Source organism: Leptodactylus fuscus, chromosome 1 (assembly GCF_031893055.1).
Source record: "Leptodactylus fuscus isolate aLepFus1 chromosome 1, aLepFus1.hap2, whole genome shotgun sequence".
Lineage (NCBI taxonomy): Eukaryota > Metazoa > Chordata > Amphibia > Anura > Leptodactylidae > Leptodactylus > Leptodactylus fuscus.
In genome coordinates, this window is record NC_134265.1 from 69,180,936 (window position 1) to 69,198,152 (window position 17,217).

The following is a 17,217-nucleotide window of genomic DNA, read 5'->3' on the forward strand; positions in this document are numbered from 1 at the left end:
ATGCAAGCAGCACTATTCTCTCCGCATGTTTAGTGCGGAAACCAAGCGAAAACCACACAAACCCCATTATAATCTTTGAGGTCTGTGTGGTTTCTTAGGTACCTATTTTTAATGCGTATAGGATTCCGTTCGGAGGGTCCCCATGCGGACTTCCCGAACAGAAACCTGAATGCTGATGTGAACTGGGCCTTAGATAAAAATCCTAGTTCTGTAATTTTGTGAAGCTGCTGCTTTGTATAGATAAGTATTTTTAAATGAAAAAGCACATAAAATTTTCCCAATGCTTATACCAAATGGTAAAAAATGTACAAAAAATTCCCTATAAGAATCGAGTTTAAGGGGCAGCTTTGATGCTCGGAGTCTCTGTTTCCCCACAGGACTATTGCTCCATACTAATCATGTAGGGGCCCTGGGTCAGTATTCAGTCTAGAAAAAAAAATAGCTAGCATCTGGACAATATTTCACTGACTGAATACACCCATGTGAAGCAAGCCTAAGGGTAAGTTCACACATGATTTGTTCTGGTCCAAGAAATGGCTAGCTGGCGACTGGATGTGGGGTGCTGTGCACCAGCATCCAGTTGCGGTATTCTGCTCCAGATTAGAGCCAAATAAATGGGCCTAGTCGGGAGGGAGGTGTCGCGAGGTGGACGTCTGCGGCTGAATCAGCTACGGAATCCACCTGAAAAAAGGGCAGGTCGCTTCTTTTTTCCGCGAGCGGGAACAAACTACTTGCAGAAAAAGTAAATGAGTTTTTTGAGTCGGATTCTGACATGGATTCCACGTCAATATACGGCTCGAAAAACCCGTATGAACCCCGCCTAAGAGAGCTGGAGATATGTGCACCAGGTATCCAGGTATCTCTAGTTTGTCATTCTAAGTTCACACTTCATAAACTTTCTCATCTGCTTCTGTTTTTACAGACCCCTATGGAAACTATGGCCATGTGCATGTGGCCTTAAAGCAAATTTCTCAGTGTGTCTCATTTTGTATGCTATCCTATCACAGTGCACCAATGGTTTGTTCAAGTTTGTTTTATTAGACATAGAATCTGAAAGCTCATTGCTTTATCAATTGCATGTTGGATGGCTGAGCTGTATAAGAAAATAAAGTATTAGCTTTGATGTATTACTAGTACTACGGACAAACTTTAGTTCATCTATATTAGTAGCCACAACAGAAACCAGATCTCGGTGATTGATGAGTCTTTACGCTTCCAGTCTACCGGTCTGTATTGATTGAATCAGACACAGAAGAGTATTCCCTGTCTAGTTAGAGGATTTACAATGCTCTTTTACCTGAACCATGTACTGTATCTTAAACTTCTTGCTAAATCATGGAAATTGCATCTTACAGCTATACTATATACGTAAAGTGAAGTCTCTGTAAGGAGAAGTTTAATATCCTTAGATAGGCAACCTTAGGTGAGTGACCATAGATGGCCATATACATTGGGGCAGATATATTAAGACTTATGTTTCACCAATCTTATTAAAGCCCAACTGGTGCATGACATGACTGGGGTCTCTTTGCAAATGAGTTGCACGCCCATGCTCCTCAATTCGGGTCTATGCCAGTTAAACACTGACGTCGATTTCCATTATAACTTATAATAGAATACTGGTATGAATTATAATAAATATGTCGGGCTGAGGTGCCCCATCCCTTTCACCCCTCTCTGCCCATCTCTCTCTGCACAAGGTGACCCATCGAGGTGCACAACAGGGATTGTGGTGCACATTTGGTGCAAGAAAGGCCTTGCTCTAAATAATGGGCACCCCAATATCATTCCTTTACGCCAGAAAATGGGTGTAGAGGGATTTCTAAATTTCCTCCAGTGCTCCACCCAAGATAGGTTAGCAATTAGCATCCCTTGAGTCAAGGTAGTTTTTGATTATGACATTTGACTGGATGAGTTGGGGAACCATTGCAAAGTGTATATATGGTATTTCCTTTGCAGGTGGAAGGTGTAGAGTTGGAAGGTTAGGTACCTAGGTGTTATACCACTGGAACACTTGTTGGGCACAAGCTAGTTGTAATATGCTACTTGGGTCAAGCTGGGGCAATGGCACACTGTATAAGAGGAACCCTTGAGCCTGAAGTTCACACATGGAGTCAGTTTTTTGGGCCTGTGTCTCATCGTCAAAATCATTAAGGGAAATCCATCAAGATTGACATTACACACCTCAGTGTTGATGTACTTGTGCTGGAGTGATTGGTGCCATTATCATTATTATTATTATAATAGAATTCTTAGGAACTGATGTAGATTAGAACTAGAATTTACAAAGGCAGAAATGATAATAAATTTGTTTGGCTGTGGAAGGCCACATCTGTCTTACTCTGTCTTGTTCTGACCCATTTTCAGAGTAGTAGCAAGGGTGTAAAATGTTGTAAATTTTGGCACAAAAACTTGTGACTTTTTGATGCCACAGAATTGGCATAGAGGCATTATGAATCTCCTCTATGTTCCTTGAACAATTATTGAACCATTTTTCCATTGAGGCAAGATGTCCCTGCCATGTATGAATTCCAATGTCATGAAGGGTGTTCTTGGTTTGAAACAATGTTTAGGAAAGTGGTATATGTCAAATTAGCATCTACATGAATGCCAAGGTTTCCCATCACAACACCGCTTAGAGCATCACACCACTGGAGCTGGCTTGCCTTTCTCACAGATTTCAACCAGGGACATTCTTCCAATCATTGGATAGGAAGACCCTTAGGCTGGAGGGTGGAGCTCCATGTGACGGAAACACTGTGATTTGCCTGCAACGGAAACGCAGCAGGAAAAATCACGATATTTTACAGCACAGGCAAAGTGGATGGGATTCTAGCGAATCCCATGCCCTCTTTGTGGTAAAAACCACTGTGCGGACACGTCACAATTGTAACAGACAATCTGCAGAGGAAAACTCTTGTACCTTTAAAGCGCCGCGGGAAGAACCGCAATGTGTTCCCGCAGCAGTTTTTCCCGCAGCGCTTTATTGCTGTGGGACGTCCTGTGGGGCCTTAGCCTTAGTACTGACCATTGCATACAGGAAACAACCCAAAAACACTTACCATTTTGCAGATATTCTAATCCAGTCATCTCACCATCACAATATGGATCCTGTCAGTCATTTTGATCCTCATGCTTGCCCATTTTTAATGCTTCCAACACATCAAGATTATTACTTGACACTTTTACTGTCTAAGGGGGCATTCACACGGAGTAATGCCGGGCGTGTATCACAGCCGTACATGCCGGCGTTATGGCAGACTGCCGAACACTTCCCATTCACTTCAATGGGAGCGCTCGTAAACGCCGCTGTTACGAGAGCTCCCATTGAAGTGAATGGGAAGTGTTCGGCAGTCTGCCATAACGCTGGCGTGTACGGCTGTGATACACGCCCGGCGTTACGCCGTGTGAATGCCCCCTTAAATATCCGACCTCATTAGATTTCAGACGTCATTTGTGGTTTTCATTTCAGATGTTTGTGGTTTAAAAGGGGTTATCTAACATTTACATTTTACATAGCAGATAACACTACAAAGCAAAGCAAACAGGATAACTAGCTTGTAAAGGTTACTCTATTCAGTGAAGCCAGTTTGGGATCAGGGGAATTCTGATCCCCACTGGATCAAAAGGGATAATATCACATTCATCATTCACATAACTCAGCCAATCACTGTCTAGAATTGTTCCATGCTAGTGACGCAGATGTGACCACTGAGGTCAGCAAATGGCTGAGCAGATATGACCACTGAGATCAGTGATCTGCTAAGAAGAAAAGTGAACTATGGCTATAATGTCAAAATATGAGGTCCGTCAGGGACCTCACAAAGGAACAAACACACAAAAATGGAATAAGAGACCTTTGCAAGATAAGTTACCTTTTACCCTTTGCAGGCATATCAGTCGTATGGCAATTTCTTAAAACTGTCAGATAACCTTTTTAAAGGGGTGTTCTAGAATTGCATGACCCATCCTTAGGCATTGGCCCCTCCAATCATGTAATCAGTGGGGTTGCCAGGAGTCTGATCCCCATTCATCTGAACCCTGCTGATCCAATCCTATGGAAAGCTCATCAATTTCTAAGTCTAGGAAAACTCCTTTAAATATTATGGCTGATCGGTGTTTCTATAACACAATATAAAACATTCATTGAAGCACACATTGCATTTTCCAGTTAATCTGGGGAAGTTCATTTGTAAGAAAAGCAGATACCCAGGAGACACATCTAATAAAGACCTAATGTCTCTTCCCAGCCATGATTAGATTAGGACTTAAATGAAGCTAAATCAAGCAGTATTTTACAGAGAAATCTGAACATTTTATTTCACTGGAAGGTTTAAACCGATATCAAATGCAACTTACTTATGCATATGTATACCGTTTTGTTGCCCCTTCATATATCCACTATGTCAATAACAATTGTATCTCTTTAAGGATCTATTAGACAATGATGATTTAGCAGGCAATTATCAGGAACAAATGCTCGTACAAGTGCTCGTTCCCGATAATCAGCCTGTCTAAGGATGGTGACACATTATATAGCTGGATGGGACTATAGCCGCATCCGGTCTTCTGGCTGTAAATGCTCATTTATGAGAATAATATGTACACTCATACCTGGGGAAGATTTTTGGCATCACTTTATATCAGTTTTCTAACAAATCTGATAGGTCCATCACAACATGACCTTGATATTCCACTTTTTGGAAAGTGGCATGGACGATGCAAAAACTCCAATTGCAACAATTTTTTGGGGAAGGAAACTTGTGCAGGGACAATAATAAGTTTTCTCCAGTGACTTCTATGGGAGTTTTCTAGACATGATCTGTGAACTTTACAGAGGTTACTATGCAAAGAGGAAGAAGAGAGGTGTGACCATCACCTACTGAGTATGGTTGATCCTATAATAGAGGTGTTATCTTTCATTGTAACTCTGTCTGTAACAATAATGAGAAAACTGAACAGAATAGTGTACAGAACGGGAAGTGTCAAACTATTATTAGACATGGCGTTCAATGTGAAGACTGCAGGATTTTAGAATTGGTTTTATGTTGCTCTTGACAAATATTAACATAAACATCACCAAAAATTCTTTAAATATACGTTTAACACTTGTTTCAAACAAAGCCATTTTCAGATGACATATTCCCTTAAAACAATTATCTGACATGACATTGACAGACTCCAGACAATATCATCTCTGGGGGGTTTGAGCTGACAAACTGCTGATGCCCGTTTTGTAATTCTGTATTTCAGAGCTTGGTCATAAAATGCGTTGGAATCTAGATACAGGAAAATCATTACTAAAGATTGTGACAAACCTACTTCTTAATATTTTCTTAATAGTTTTATTGACATCTGAAAAGTGGAATCTCCTTTTATGTAACATTTTTCTTGTTTTCCATGGTGTATTTTCTCGAGCACCCACCAGCTGGTCAAACAAAGTGATTTATTTTACTAGAGTGTTTCTCAGCTCGATGAAGTGGCTTCTTGCCATGAAAAGTGCCAGTATATAGAACATATAAAAGGAGCTGGGTACAATTTTGAAAGCATGTCACTTATTGTAGCTGGATGTCTACTGAAAAAGGCGCCGTTTTAAGAGTAAAAATATATGGTTTAGAAAAACACAATTCTTTTTCCTGTAGCTGCCATTTCAGATGTAAATGTAGTAAAACAGGAAAGCCGATGTAAAAATGTTATACAGTGATGAAAATGTAGATGTCCATTAGTTTGGCCAATTTTGTACTGCTCAAACACATCTGCAATGGAAATAAATGTATGTAATAGGTATCATCTATCTGCAGCTCTTTTGCAAAACTATGTAACCACATGGCAACAGACTACAATTCACTTTGTATAGTCCGGTCCAACATTTGTAATCTCTATCACCTGTCTTACTTTTTGTAAACTCGACAAATGTATTTTAGGAAAAAGTAGGGCCTATATGAAATAAGTCTGTGACTGTCGGATCAGACTACACAGAGATTTTTTGTTGCCAATTTTTACCATGGAGACACATATGTCTATAATGGAGCTGTACATACCACTAAACAGGAGCTTCTTCTTCACATAACTTTTTTTTATATATGCATTGTTACAGTTTAAAAAAAAAAAAAAAAAGGGCTTATGAAAATGAAGATACACATGGGTTACACAAGGGGATTTGTTGTTGATCCTACATAAAAGATGCGATCTACCGACCACCAAGCCTTTGACTACTAGTTATCTGATCGATAGCTCTATTAGACCGGACTCATTTCGGGAACAAAAATTACTAAGACTGCCTGTTGCCGATAACAGCCCTAAATATCAGACAGTCCAATAGGACCTTAAGGCTAAGGCCCCACTGCCTTTGCAAATCGCAGCGTGTCCCCGCCGCGATTTCTTCCGCAAAGTGGGCATGGGATTTGCATGAATCCCATCTCCTTTGCTTGCACTGTAAAACGCCGCAATTTTTCCTGCAGTGTCTCTGCTGCGGGCAAATCGCGGCGTTTATGTCCCGTGGGGCCCCGGCCTAAAGGAGTTTTCCCATAAACATAACCATATTAAAATTTGTAGACAATTAAATGTTAAACATTTTTGCAAATATAAATAGTTAAAAATTTTAAAGCGTTTTAAAGATTTTCATAGGCAACCTATCAAGACAACAAAATGACACTACTAAGATGGTTACAGAAAATGTTAAAAACTTTGCAAACTTTTTTTATTTTTTTTAAATGTTTAACTTTTATTGTTAACAATTTTAAAAATATGATTATGTTCATGGAAAAACACTCAATTTCTGTTAAAAGAAATGAATGGTACTGTCTGCATGTGTTTAATAAAACACTCCTTGTAGCTTTCTCTGTATTATCAGATTGATATTCTAATGCTGAAGTATAATAAGTGGTGATGATAAGAATAGTAGAAGTCCTAGCAGTAATTCATTTCAATGCCATTCATGTAAAAGAAATGAAAATCTCTTCAGTACTGAATACCGGTCTTACTGAGCACAAATCTCTTGCTGCACAACCTTTAGACTCTGATCTGCTATTTACGTCATTTGTAGTACAGTACATCTCGCCCACACAGCATTGTTTGGATTTTGGAAGGGGGGGGGGGATTGTCAGTAGGACCAGGTGGTAAAGTACAGGAGGAAATGATGGATACAATAAAGCAGAAATAGATTGTAGTTGCATCTCATGTCATTCCTAAAGAAACGTATACTTCTTAGTAAAAAATAAAAAAAAAAACCTGACAAGTGAAACACTTCACTAATCCACATCACTGGTAGTAGGGCGATGTTACTTTGAAGGTAACATTTTCTAACACATTCATTGGTGTTAAGTCTGAATCATGACTTTCTCATTTCATAGGGAAGAATTTCATTAATTGCTTCATATTTATGAGTAAGCACACACATACACACACACACATATATATATATATATATATATATATATATATATATTTAGTAACGTACATAGAACGGAGAAGGCTGAGGTTAGAGATTATAACAATATGGAATAAAAGCGTCTACAAAACAAACACTCCGCAATGGTGATTCATAGTATGTCTTTTATCAGAATGATCCCAGTCTAATTTGTCTGAGTTTATTCTTAATTGAGATTTAATTATTGATGATTAAATGAAACATCCATTAAAAAATATGGGCTCAGTTACGTCTCAAATGCAGAGTAACTGCAAAGTATCAGAATTATAGAGGTTATTTAATTTAACACAAGTCAGTAACTTTCAGAGGAAACAAGCGCAAGCATCAAAAAGCTATTGTGTAAGGGAATTGCTAGCTGAGCAATTCCCCAGTAGCTGCTGGAAAACACTGGAGTAAGGGGCACAACAGGACAGTGAGCCCTAAGCTGAACCCACCGCTGCCCCTACCTGCTTGCCTCACTGCCCTAGGCGGCAGAGGACAACTGGTTGACAAGCCCTTCCTATATATAAGTGACAACACAGAATGCAGACAAGACAAACAACAACAAAGGGAGGTCAGCTAGCCAAGGGTCCGGTAACAGTCCAGCAACGCAGTACAGAATCAAAATATAAGAGAATGGTCAAAATGGGAAGCCAGAGATCAGTAATACAATAGCAGCAGACAGAGGAGCTTAGCAGGGACAAAGTCTAAGGACAGAGTCTCAATAGCCAGCAAGCCTGTGTGGGCTAATGGCTTGTATATAGGAAGCCAAAGACCCGCCCCAGACCTGATTGGTAGACAGGCTGTCAATCACACAAGCCAGACTAGAATTAACCATTTGATGATCAGAGAGAAACAAGGTGCTGGAGACAGGTGTGGTGGAAATTCAATTACAGAAGAGAGGAAATAGAGCAGTATTCACACAGTGCAATGAAAAACTCTATGCAAAGAATCAAAATGAGCCCGCCTCCTGCGCCGCAGCATGCGCACTGATGGTGGCGTAGAGACCCGAACAGACAGACGTTACAAATTGTGCCATTGTACTGAGAATTAGTGCTATACTATCTACATAGACAGGTGATATAGTAGTCTACATATAAGAAGTTTTCTACAATTTAATATATCACCAAACAGAAAATCCCATAAAATTTTCCATAATGCATATAAATGGTATTCCTCAAGCTCAAAATTCTATTACTGTTTTGTAGAACATCTCAGGTCAAGAAGATAACTACACTCAGCTTGTTCTCAGTCTTTGCTGCATATGACCACTGCGGCCACAAGAAAGGAGCCAGTGATTTCATTCACATGCATGCCCAGTTCCTTTCCTTAGGCCCACTAAGGCCAATCACATTTCCACTAGCACAAGACCTAGTGCGCGCTTGGCTGGATGGTGGTGGGGGATCCTGGAGCACCAGTAACAGGCCAGTAGGACTGGGGGTTTTTTTTAGGTTTCACATTCCCTGGCCTCCCGTCCAAGTACTGTAATTCCTGGAAAAAAGTAGACTGATTTACAGATCACCGTAAAGTGTGCAAAGACTTACATTCTCTGCTAAGGATTCTGGGAAAACAATATGCTGGAAGCCGATGGCTGGTCAGGTAATGGAGGGGGTGTAAATCTCACCCAGACTACTAAGGTGGGTGAGATGAGAAAACTCCAGGACATTCGTCTGCTGAGCATTTTGGTAAATGCTCAGTACTGGGCTGGATTTTTAGGAATGGCAGGTAGGTTGGTAGTGGGACCTGTCATTCCACCCCCCTTCCAGTCCACACTTTGAGGATGATCCGGCAGCGACTCAGCGGTAGAGAGTCTGCTCATCAAGGGAGGCTTAAGAAGCCAGCTCCAGCAGCAGACTTTGAACAGAGCTTTGCTGGAGAGCCAAAGAAAGAGGTCAGATTTGTGGAGCTGTGTCCTGAATTATTCTACTGGCTTTTGGATTTCTGTTATTCTAGGTGAGGTAACCTATTCTATGTTTAGTTAGAGCCTAGCCGGGAAGGTATTTTTTTTTTGTATTGTTTCCTTTTGTTGCTGTACTACCTTTTGAGTGAAAATGAACTCTACCTTTGTTTTGGACTAAAGAAACTGTACTTTTGTGTCTATGCCACCCCACCTAGCAACCCCAGACCCTGACAATGCAAATAAGTCCTTCTTGGTGGAAAAAGGAAAATTTACTCTAGTCCTGCCTATAGATCAGCGCATGTTTTTGCAGAAACATATTTGCATGATCTTGGATAAAGGCAAATAAGAATTGCTCCCCCAAAAAGAAAATAGTTCTATATTTGTATGTTCTTTTCCCATCTCAGTTATAGAAAGCCATAATGCAGCATCCACAGACTTATAGTGAGAGGATTGTCTCAGTGGTAGTAGCAGTGGACCCAGACAGTCAAAGACACAAACAACAATCCAGGTAGAAACAAGTTTTACCCTTTACCCTGTGCCTTAACTTCAGGTAAAACAATAACAGAAATCCTGCTCATCTGAGCTACTAACTGTACAGAGAATACCCTAACTGTACATGTGGCTTGCTTCAACCACAAGGGCAAAATCAATGGCAGCTGCATGCACTGGACTCTCGCCAGTTTTGAGTGTTGAGACAGAACATGGCTCCACCTCTCTCCCCAGGGAACTGCCCAGGAGTGAGGTCTTGGCAATCTTTTATAGGCCCTTAATGCGGCCCAGATCCCACCTGTGTTTGAAGGATCCTCCCTAGTAGAACAAGAAGCATTTAACAGAAAGAGCCATCTCACAGTCTCCGTTCTGCAGGTTTCCGTTTCCTGCACAAAACAGAGGCAGGAGACGGAAACCTGCAGGACTCTTTCATACCCATTAATTTGAATGAGTTTGAAATATGTCCGGCCATGAGCGCCGGTGAGCGTTTTATGCTCTCCGCCGCGAAACTGTTTTTTTTTAAATCGGACACAGAGCCGGACATGCAGTACTCTGTATCCGATTTTTAAAAAACGGTTTCGCGGCAGAGAGCATAAAACGCTCACCGGCGCTCACGGCCGGACCCAGTCTGTGGTTTCCGTCTTCTTGCATGCAGAAGACGGAAACCACAGAACAGACTGTCGAATGCTAGTGTGAACCTAGCGTCAGGTGTTGCCTGAATTGTAGCCCCACTTACCACACATAAGTGAGGAATCTGGGGGAGATAGAGTGACCTTCCAGAAATCTCATCTGTCACCTTCTCACAAATATATATATATATATATATATATATATATATATATATATATATACACACACACACACACACATATAATGTTATACAGGCCTGTGAAGGTGTAATACTGAGCCCAATTTAACAAAACTAACATTTTTAAGGCTAGTCCAAGATTAGGAAAACATGACTGTGGTCTTCCAGAGAGGGCGCTATAGCTGTCCATATGTTGTGTCTGGTATTGCTTTATTGACTATTATTTATTTTATAGGTTTGAGCTGTCAACAGGAGTACCTGTTCACAGCATGTGGTACTGCAGCTGAATTCTATTTGCTTCAATACCAGACACAACATATGGACAGAAGCAGTGCTTTTTCTGGAAGAAAGGAGTCATGATTTACTAATCACGGAGGACCCCTTTAACCCTTGAAACTGCTTACATCACCAGATGGGTAATAGGGAAAGCAATTAAAGGGGTTACACCAAGGTGACAATTTATCATATATACACATGATCGGTATCTGACCAATGGGACTCCCAGTCATCACGACAATGGTCCTGATTATACAGTACAGCAGCATATGGAGTGCCTGCAGCTTCAGAGTGCAGAGCTGTAGAATCATGTACTTCTGACTTCTAGCACATAGACACCAGTACTATTGACTTCTCATGATGACATGTTGTATAGAATTAGAGAATATATTCATTTATACAGTGAGATAAAACCATCTGGCATGATTATATTATTGTGAAAGAAGTTCTTGTAACATTGAACCATTTGCTTTTAATCCTGCTTTTTCTTGTACTGTATGGCAGGGAGGACTGTGGGCCCTAAAAAAGGTTGGGGCCCAGTTTTAATTGTTATCTATTCAATCACTATAGCAAGGGTACTCAGCTACTTTTAGTAAAGGTCCACTGACCTGGGTCTGCTAATGGTTCAAGCTGAAAGTGTCCAGTATGTGCATCAGTTAAGACATCCCTTTAATCACACCCAGTCCTTTCATGCCCCCACTAATTTCATCCGGTTCCATTTGTGCCCCCATACACAGTTATAGTGCCCTCCTCTTTGTAATATACAGTGACACCTCCTCAGTGCCCCTACCCAGTATAATGCTCCATACAGTATAATGCTCCCTTAGCAGCCTCCACATTGTATAATATTCTCCACACAGCATAATGCCCTATTTCTTCCTGATAACAGTGTGATGTCCCTAATGTCTCATACACTGTATAATGCCCCCTTTAAAGGCCTCCACATGGTATAATGCCCAATCAGTGCTTCCTCGCAATATATATATAATTCTAATATATAATTAAGGTGGAAGCTGCACTCCACTATGTATGTAGAAGTAGAGTCCCAACCCGTATCATACAGTAGAAAAAAGATTTCCACTCAAAGGATTTGTTTTCTTGTAAAGCCTGTATTTATTCATCACAGGTGGCAAAATGTATGTAGAGAAATAAATAACGTTTCAGTCTATATAATGGCCTACATCAGACTCAGGTAGAAGTGGAAGGTTCTCACAGTGTGGTAATAATAATACAGCACAGGGCGTGCCCTTAGTTGTCCCAGGAATAGGATTATGGCTATGTGTAGCGTTGGTGGCGTAGTGGAGGATGGTCAATGTGAGAATCTTCCACTTTTATCTGAGACTGACGAAGGCCATTATACAGGCCAAAACGTTATTTATTTCTCTACATGAATTTTGCCACTTGTGATGAATAAATGCAAGCCCCTTACAATATAATGCCACATTTGTGCCTCAATACAGTTTAACACCCCATTATTGCCTCTATACTGAATAATGTCCCCATAGTGCCCACATCTGCCAAACCATGTACCCATTTGAAACTCTTTGCTCCATAATGACACATACAGAGGTCAGGAAAAAGACTGATCGCCTGATCGCTGATCCTTTTGCAGTGATATAGAACAGAAGAAGTAGAGTAGGGATTGTCAATCTTTCCTGTTGCCTACAAAGCAGTGTAGCCACACTTGTACTACTATTGTGTAAGCAGCAGGGATGACTACTTACAGTTCTATAACATGCCCATCAGCAGAAACGGGTGCTGTTTGCTATTTCCATAGCCCCTGTGAAAAGAATTTGCAAACAGCAGTAGAGAAGGAGAGTCCTGGCAGTAAGCGGCTCTCAGAGTTCTGCTTGGCATCAGCCAGATGACACTTTCTGCATCCAGTTGTGTGGACCTTGCCTGCCCGTCTTGCATCAAGAGCCGAGAAAGAAGGTCAGAGAATGAGGATATTGAGTTCCACATAAAAATCAACACATATAAATATACCCCAAAGCTGATAATCAATATATCTGGATTGAAAAGGTGGCTGCCATAGCAGTACTATATGTTCTTGCCGTCCTAGCTGCTCATGGACACCTAATAAATGCCTGTTCGTAAAGTTTTTTTCTGATCCTTTAAAAGGAGTGGTCTGCATTGAGGAGGCTCCATCAATACTGTAATAGGAGGGATCCAACCCAATCGCTGGTTAATCTCTTGTATGAAGGTTTTCTTACACTGCTTTGTACAGAACAGTTCCATACTTTTAGTAGGGGCTGTGCCTTGTCTTACCGTTTGATCCTTTTTACTTACTGTAGGATGAAGCTGCAGTCAATTATAATAACAGATACATAAAGTACAAAACATTCAGACATGTGCCTGGTACACAATGAAGACTGTTTAATCAATTGATCATAGACGGTGCTGTGAGTTGAACTCCTAGGAATCTACTATTGATCTGCTATTGATGTGTAGGAGTCCTTTAAAACCCTTTAACCCCTTAACAGTCACATTAAAATTGCAAAAGTCCTCCTGAAAATATCACTATTTTATCGCAGATTTTGAAATAATGGCTTAAATAAATATTCGGTGCCTTATGTAAATTTTAACCCTTTATCAATTTTTTTTCCATCTGAATTTGAAGATTTATGGAGTTCATAATCTTGAATAAATAACATACTAATTGTATTTTGTATTTTGGGGTTGTTATGGATGCGCAAATCAAAGAAACAACAATACAAAAAAACGATTATCCAATAAAATCACAAATCCAATATGATAATCATATAATCCACATAAATAAATACATATATATATATATATATATATATATATATATATGTAACTCAAAATCTGTAGTAGCCTGCTCTATACAAATCCACAGTTCTCGCAAGATTCGGGTGAAATTTGGCACGCCCCCTCTCCACCTACAGTAGCAGAATACTGTGCACATTACATCTCACTAGCGTCCCCCCATCATGAGATTGGGGCCCTTAAATTTAGTCCCTATACATATAATGGGGAAAAGTGAAAGTGCTGAGGGGAAAACAATAGTTGTGACCGACAGGGACTGATTATAGCAACGGCGCCAAAGAGTCGCTGCTAAAGGGGCCGCACCACCACGAGTGGCAATTACAGCCTCAACCCTCGGGGACATGCTTTCCACAAGTTCTTGTCTGACAGCTAGTGGTGTTTTATTCCATTCAGCTTGGAGAAGACAGGTAAGTTCTTTCACTGATTTTGGACGGCTGCTGCACTCCTTAGTTCAGCGATCCAACTTGTTCCAAAGGTGCTCAATAGGTTCAAGTCTAGGTTTTGGACAGGCCAGTCCAGTCCGTTAACCTGATTGTCACTGTACCAAGCCATGGTAGACCTTGCTACATGACAGCTGGCGTTGTTATCCTGGAAGTAACATTGGTCCAACCCATAGAACCGCCATAATGTAGGAAGCACACTGTTATCTAAAATAGCGCAATAGGCGTCGGCGTTGAGTAAACCATGCACTGCGACCAAGGGTCCCAGTCTATACCAGGAGAAACACCCCCAGACCATAACTCCACCTCTTCATTTGCATGGGTGTCCAAATACTTATTGGTAGACAGTGGTATATGGAGTTAAACGCAAATATGCTGTCTGATTGAAAGTCAAAAATCTATGATATTCTTCCAAATACATATATGTGTCTTATCTACTGTAACAATTTAAAGAAGTTGTCCAGGGTTAGGAAAACATGGCTGCCTTATATAAAAAAAACAAACCAGTCCCACGCCTGTCTACAGGTTGTGTTTGCTACTGCAGCTCAACCTAATTCAGTCCAGTGGAACTGAGCTGTGATACCAGACACAACCCAGATGATGCGGTTCCTAGGACAAAGCAGCCATGTTTGTCTGATCCTGGGTAGCCCTTTAACAAAGGGTAATGTAGTTCAAATAGTAATGCAAAGACACAATATATCCTGTTTACTGAAGGAGAGGTGGCAGAGAATGTAATGGTTGCCATCACTGACTGTCACCAGGTATCTATTGCTAGAGGAAACAATAATGAATAGGAAACAAATGTATGGCATGCTAAAAGGATTATTATAGAATGACAACTCCGGATGTTATCTTTCCATGAAGTTTTATATTCTAAGGAAAATTCTCTTTACAAGCAAGTTCATTATATATTGAGCAAACATTTACTTTTCTAGTTTCATTCTACAGATGGGCTGAATACATTTCAACACATTTCCATAATATTTCTCGGCTTCTTTATAAATTACCATATGCTTTCCTTTATCAAGAGGTTTGACAGACAGAAAGTTTTATGTGAATTAGATGAAAGTAGTCTAAAGTCTAAATATAATACTATACTCGAGTACACAAACAATACAATTCAGCAGGTTCCAATGAGGAATGGGGAGAACATTGTACAATTTAGTAATATTCTAGAGGAGGATGGAAGGACAAGGTTTGGCAAAGTAATAATTGAAAAAGAAGGTAAAAAGAATATAAAGATTAGAAAGGTTGTGTGAGACAAATACAACATTATTAACAAAAAGCTTAATTAATATTTTTCTCCAATATATAATACAATTTCAGTGGGTGTGAGCTTGTATGAGGTGGCTCTAGGGTTACATTATGTTCACATCTGGGCCTGCTATCCATGGCAAATCCGTGTAAACAGGGCCATATTAACACATTGGTGGGCCCTGTGCAAAGATTTCATAAATGGGCCCTCATCACCACCACTGAGAAATACATGACCTGCACAAATTATAATGCTCCCTCAAAGGCCCCCCGCATAGTACAACACCCCATAGTGGCTCTCACACAGTATAATGGCTCCCTAGTGGCCCCATACAATATGCCATTATAATGTGTCCCTCCAAGTTGGCCCCTACAGATTCATGTCTCCCGCAGGTTTCCCCTACAAATTCATGGCCCTATGGTTAAAGCGGCTTTGTGTGTAAAACAACAACGGATTCATTTAAAAGACAGACACAAATGGCTATATTGCGTGTACCATAATCCATCTTTTTTGACAGATCTGTCAAAGGATATCCATCAAAAAACTTCTGTGTCCATTTTTGACAGATCCAGTGGTGTAACTACCAAGGTAGCGGCTGCCACAGGGCCCGGGACATTAGTGGCCCGGCAACAACTGCTACTCCTGCATTATTATTTTTTTTTTTCTTAATCGGCCGTTACCGGCTGGAGTTACTCCAACCGGTAACAGGCCCTATTTACTTACCATTCCTGGCAGGGGCCGAAATCAGTAAGTTACACCATGGGCCCCAAAAACACTATTATTATACTCCGGGGTCTTTTCAGACCTCCGAGTATAATGATTGGAGGCCCAGGAGAGATAAGGGAACATAAAAAACTGTGTTACTTACTTTTCCATGCTCCTGACAGGCTTCAGGCCTAGTTGTGTGACGTCACATGACCTGGGCCTGTGTCCCGGGTCATATGACGTCTGGGGTGGGCCCATGTCAAAAGTTCGCCACGGGGCCCCGCCATTCCTAGTTACGCCACTGGACGGATCCATTTTTTTTCACTTCATCTTCACTCTTCATTCTGAGCATGTGCAGAGAACAATGAAGACGGAAAAACGGATTATAAAAAGGATACAAACATTAGCAATAGACCTTATTTCTAACAAAAAATAAATAAATCGGACTCGTTGCTGCAAGTCCTACTTTTGTCTTCATCTAAAAGGGCAGATACACGGCAGAAATGCTCCAAGCACATATCTGTAGACGGTTTATACAAACCCATTGAAATCAATGGATTTCTTAAACGACCCATTTTAATCAGGTTTTATGATTATTTCAACAGATCACAGAAACTGATGAGGTACGCCAATGCAAATATCAACCCAGCCTAATCCCATTAATACCGATATCTCTGGCAACGGGTTGCATACAGTCAAAACTGAAAGTGTGCTGCATTCAGCTTTATAGCAGTATATAATACCGCTTATGTCAACGGATATGAAAGGTCCTCTTTAACTGATTGTTACTTCTGTCCATAAAAACAGACACTTAAAAACACTCATTCACTGTCATTGTTTTAACCCTTTCCCGACATCCGCCGTAATAGTACGGCGCATGCCAGGTGTGTAACTATGGCGGCCGCCCAGGAGCCGGGCGGCCGCCATAGCCGCCGGGCATCTACTGCTTTACACAGTAAACAATCGGTGCTAATGTCTCCGATCTGTCCCCGGACCGATTGGAGGCATTAATTCTTCCAGCATCTCGGTCAAAGCTGACTGAGGCGCCATTTTCCTGGCGGCACGTGGGCGCCGCCATTTTCTTTGTGATCGCCGGCACCCGGAGTAAGCTCCATGCTACATAGCCTGCAATAGAAGTGCCGATAT